Below are 6,085 nucleotides of genomic sequence, written 5' to 3'. Positions count from 1 at the left end.
TGTAACATCTCTGGGACAGGGAGGCTATCTTTGCTTTGTTTTGGAAGGCACCCAACTTGCTTTCAAGCATTCAACAAGCAGTCAAGAAATGATTCAGATGGAGAAGCAGAAACTTAACTTGCCTGGGCTTGACAGTGCTTTTTATCAGCTCAAATCCATTTGGGCTGGCAATGATTGAAAGTAGCAACAGTCTGGATAGTGTTTGGTAGCCCGCAAAACTGTTGTTATTTTGTTATTTTGGTGCAATTCTTTCAAGAAGTGTCCACAATAAATAAATAAATAATTGTATCACATCTGCTACTGGTTAGTATCCTCTGACAGCACTGCAAAAGGCAGATCAAGGACTGAATAAGCACAAAAACTCTGGAGAAAGAAGAACTTCGGAGATGAAGGATAGGATATATTAAGTTTGGCAACATTATAACCTACCACAACTTTAAAAATTATGAGTCATCCTCAAAACAAACAAAAACACAAACAAAAATCTCCATTTAAAAACAGAACTAGAAAATTCTTTTAAAAATCTTTTTTTCTTTCTTCCCTCCTGCCTCCCCATTCTCAGTGCTTCCTGCCCATTCTTAGGGTCCCTGTCAGTTTACTAGTATTGCCAACACTCCAGTATTTCTTGCAAGTGAGACAGCTTTGTTGAAAGTCAAACATCAGAAACCTTCTTGCTATTCTTGGCTCTGGGAGCAGATTGTGGTCTAGTGGTTACTAGCATCATGGCCAGCTGAAACACACCCATGTTTGGGTCATCTGCAAGACACAAACCATGGACGTCTCGTAGCAAGAGCACAATTTTCCATCCTTAGGGCTAACATATCAATTGCTGTTACAGAAGTAGGAACAAGGTCAAATTGCTCCACAAAGCTCTCTTGCAGAAGTGTGACAACATGGATTGTAAGAGGCCCTAATTTGGGATTTCCTTTTGAAAGACTATGTAGCAAGTAGCTGAGATGTAGTTGTGTGAAATAGAGATGAGTCCTTTTCCAAGCCTTGCTCAAAGTATTCTCAAGTCTCCTAGCTGGAAAGTGGACTGTTACCCCCCTGAAGCCTTAATATATGGATCAGCATGCTGAAGGGTGTCTCAGGTTGTCTCAGGCAGCATTTGTGCTGTAAAAATGAAATGATGGCTGACAAGGCTCTCCCTAGGCTTACCTCTTTTTAATAATTTTCTTCCTCTGAATTGTGGAAGAGCTTTTGAATTATCATCATGAAAATTCCTGGAGCAAAGGAGAAAACCACATTCTTTACAGCAGCTGGCAACACTGAGGTAGCACAAGGATGTCTGTGCTTTTAATATCTGTGATGCATTTACCTGAAGATAAACAGAAGTCTCCATCCTTTCCACTGAGATTGCCACCCATCATTAAGTTAAAAAAATTATGGAAATTACTGGAAAGGTAGGGCACTTTTCCTTATGTGTTTTAAGGGCACTGATTCTTAAATGAGTAACTGATGACCCATTTTTAAACCCACTTAAGACATGTTTTACTCCATATAGAGCACACATTCCTCTATGTCCTCTGGTAAGCGTACAGAAAAGTGTTGAACCTTTCAGTACAGCCAATTAATCACTAGCTGGCAAGATGAAGAAGTGCTCTGGACAAGAACCAAGTAAAAAAAAAATAATGAAACGTTAGAAACCATATCTTATGGCAGACAAAGAAGTGCAACGCACAGAAATAATGTCCCATTATAGAGCACTGTCTATTCTGAGATTAACAAAATGCACTACCCTATTTTACACAGTGATGAAAATGTAGAAGCACAAAGACAAAAGGGAAGATAACACACCAGCTCTGATCTTTCCAATGCTTGACTTTCAGGTGCCCAGCCTGTCCATCAGCTCCACTGCCCTGATCTGGGCACCTGAGCTGAGTTGCCAGGCAATGTCAGAAGCAGTAGATCCCTGAAAGCAGGAGGGCCTCTGAGACACAAAGAGAACATGGACAGAGGTGCCCAGTAAAACACTTTTTCTAGAGTCTGGATACCTGAGAAAAGGTGCTTCCTCAGTCAGGGTTCAAAGGCTTGAAGCCTCAAATTCAACTGACAGTAAACAGTAACTGGAACATGGATTTTTACATTCATGCCATGGTTTCCTGTCCTTATGATGGTTGTGTTCACTTTTTCCCTTGGCACTAGCTACCATAATATCCAAGTGTTACAGCTTTGTCAAAAGAAGTTCAGAGCAACACAGCCTGACCAGTTGCTCTTCTGGGAGCAGAGAGCACTAGGCTCAGAGCTCATCTAGCAACAGACAGCAACTCTGGATGGAGTATTGGCTGACATTGGAGAAAAAAGGATCGTCTTCTGCATCTTTTGTGAACACTAGTTTGGAGATATGCTCTGAGAATGTCCACCCTGGAAGATACCTCACCTGAGAGAGGCAAAGAATGAGTTTGGTCCTGAGATGCTCAGTGCTTCCAGCAGAATTTTAGGCATTTGGGGAAATTTGACGTAAAAAGTCTTTCCAGGGTTATGCAGCAGCTGGATGAGATTGTGGATATGGAATTCAATACCAAAAGGGAGAGCTAGTTACCTATGCCCCTTGTTGGATATAATTCTGTATTTTATGTTGTCTGACGTAACAACTCTAATAAAGTGCAAAGCAGGTTGACTGACTCCAGACAATCACAACCCAGAGGCACTTTTAATCCACATCTAAGAAGTCAGGGAGACCCACTATAGATGTGACCATCCTCCAGCAGGGGATATTCACCCAGACCATCACTATTGATGTGTGGTGAAAAGACAGGTGCTCTGCTTTGGCTCTTCTTCTTTCAAAGAGCAAAGTGAGTTCCTGCAGTGGTGATGAAGATGGCTCAGTTCTGGAACCAGCAGCTAAAAGGAACAGTGAGGTTCCTCAAGGCACAATAACCAGGGGCGTCCCTTGGTGATGGCTGCCCTACCTGCTGGTCCTGCTGTGGAGCCAAAAAAGCTGACTGCAGGCACACTGAAGACAAGTCAAGGAATTCAGTGAGCTCAGAGGTGCACCAGGTATAGGAATGACTTTGGTAAAATCTTGCAAAGTAACTCAAGGACGTGTAAGTAGGGTATTGGAATATAATTAAGCAGAAGACATTAGAATGAATATTGGTGAAAAACCTTCTGTCAGTGAGATTTATTAGGAGGTACATTGATCTCCTGTGGGAAATAGTGGAAAGATGCTCACTTGGGATGTTTAAAATCAAATTAATGAAAGTGCTAGCATACACACCAGGGAAGAAGATGCAGTGACAGTCAGGGTGAACTCTGTGACCCACTTCTGCTGCGAGAGCTGCATGGGGAACTGAGCGAGTCACTGGTGGTGAGGAGCCATGGGACTTCCTGCAGCGCAGTTGCAGGCTGAACCCCTGGGAAGGCATTGAAATGCTTTCTACAAGGACAGCATCACAGCAGCTTCTGTTCCTGGCCTTTGCAAAATGGTGAAAGAAAAGTTGGAACAGAGCAGGTGATATGGCAGGAGGAGTCAGAACAGCCCACATTTCCCCAGTGTCTGTGTCTCTGGCAGTATCTGCTGAGACCCAGCCAGGAGTGCAGCAGCCCCTCATAGAGAACCATACCTTGTTCCTGATGCACTCTTTGTCTGTAGTGGTTGCAGAGAAGTAAGCCTGACTTCAGCTGGACGACTGGTTTCAACTGTTTATAAAGAAATTAACAAGTTGTCCCACGCTGCAAATTGTTATCAGTGTTCCTGCCCCTTTCTCTCGTGTTCCCAACTGGCATTCTGCTTGTCCTGCTCCCTGCAGGCTGGTGGTCTCCTCAGGAGGGGCCCTTCTCACCACCAGGCTTCTGCCTGGCATCCATGGCAAGGAGACTGACAGAATCACAGAATCACAGAATGGCCAGAGTTGGAAGGAACCTCAAGGATCATGAAACTCCAAGCACCTGCCACAGGCAGGGCCACCAACCTCCCTGTTTAATACTAGACCAGGCTGCCCAGGGCCGCATCCAATCTGGCCTTGAACACCTCTAGGGATGGGGCATCCACAACCTCTCTGGGCAGCCTGTTCCAGCACCGCAATGAAGACAATGAAATGCTCTGAAGATGGAAAGGTCTTATGAGTGGGATGACCTGCTTCTATACTCCTGGCATGGCTGCTGTGCTTGGAGTGGTGGTGTCCTTCTGAGCAGCCCTCAGCTGCATGGAGGGACAACTGACCTGGTCCCCTCTCCCCTGCCCTCACCCTGGTTGGGTTCACGGCCCCATAGCATGGTGGGCTGTTCCAGTGAATCATCTACAGTAATTGAAAAAGGTGGTGAGGTAACAGAATTGAAACAAGCTATTACTTTACAGATTTCATTAACTATTTCTGGCTCTTTATTTCTGCTGAGATTTTTGCAAAACTCATGTTATAAAAAGCTAAGACTCATTGTCCAGTTATCAAGAGCTAACTGTCTCCATGGAACATACTTTCATGACTGTTGCTGTCGTGATTCGAGCAGCAGACATAAACAGGGTCATCTCCAGCCATGGTGGGTGGATGTTTAGTTTATAGCGCTGAGGTTAAGAGTGAAAGCGTGTGACTAAGAGCAGAAAACAGAGGAGCCTTTGTATACATCAAGAGCCCTGAGGCAAAACACAGAGAAGGAGAATGCTGACACAGACTAATGGAGAAAGAAAAGAGTCCATTATAAATGTTACAGAGAACATAATTCTTTTAAGAGAAATCAAGATTTCAGGGACTTATGCGGGAGAATATGAATATTGACGTCAATGCACCATGCCTGTCAATTTGTTGTCTGACTCCATACAGCTGCTAGAGCGCTGTGCATCATGTCAGGTGGAAGATAACTCAGTGCCAGAAATTACCATCCGCTATTTGTTCAGTTTCTGGTGGAAGCAGGTTTCTTTCCATTCAGACTCAGGACTTTCACCAGCAATTACCAATATGCACAATGAAGGAATTGCATCTCACATATTTTAACACCGGTCCATCCTCACAGATGGCCAAAATTCACTTTTTGAGGACAATTTTTCTTTCCCAAACATTGTCTCTCCATAAATAGCAATGAGGGAGGAGGGCAAAGGGAAGAAGTAGACTGGATTGTTTCGAAATTACTCAGGTAAGAAAGTACCATCGGAAAGCTGGTTAGTAGAGCAGCTTCCAAGTTTGCATATACATTACAAAAAGTAAGGAGTGGCACATTTATTGCACCATAAAACAACAGTATGAGTACTTGAAAAATAGTCCCCAAACCAAGTGCTACAGTGGCTTCTAAACTTCAGCTGACAGAGTCATGAAAATGATGTGCTTTGTGCAGTAGCTTGCGCAACCAAAGGACTTTCTTGTCCTCAGAGTGCTTTATTATTTTTAACGAGGCAGGCTGAGCACTTCTTGATAAACATTTTTTCCTTGATGCAGTAATCCTACTTAAACTTTTTACCTTGTCCCTACAGCATACCATTAGGAAGTTCATAACAGAACTCCTTTTCTCTTAAAGTGCTAGTCATGCTAATGTGTAAAGCAATGGACACTGCGGTTTCCATGGCTGGAAATAAATTGAAAAGGCTGTGTTAGTTTGAGGGCTTAAGGTTTTGAGAAGAAAACTTTTCTGAAGTACATTTTCTGTGATATCTTCTTTCTTTCAGGCTAGAATAATTGTGTGTACTAACATTCATTGTGACAGGAATGTGCCAGCCTGTAGTTTTTGGTCCTGATGCCTATCCCAAAGAAGTTTCCACACAGTGATTCTGCTACACCATGGCTGGATGACGGGCAGCAGGTTTTGATTGATCTAAACTGAGCAGCTAAGACTGATCCAGATCCCTGAAGAGGGAAAGCAGTCCATACAACTGTGCACTTGCTTTTGTTTTGAGCAAGGTGCATTGCATCCCACTGCTTTGGCAAATCCCTCCGGGGTAGCGTTACAGTAGTTCATTTGTAAAAGCTATTATTTTCTTTGATACAAGACTTAATAAAGATTTTAAGAGTGAGACTTTAATTAACTTTAATTAAAGAATTTAATGAGAATCAGGAAAGTCAGAGCCAACACTCTCATCTAAGTCAATCTCATTTCTGTCCCCACGTATCAGTGTGTTACAACAGGCTCTTTCATAGTCACATGATACTGGCCAGGG

Source organism: Lagopus muta, chromosome 6, assembly GCF_023343835.1.
Source record: "Lagopus muta isolate bLagMut1 chromosome 6, bLagMut1 primary, whole genome shotgun sequence".
NCBI lineage: Eukaryota > Metazoa > Chordata > Aves > Galliformes > Phasianidae > Lagopus > Lagopus muta.
The sequence above is the reverse complement of the archived record's forward strand: the minus strand, read 5'-3'. Positions refer to the sequence as shown.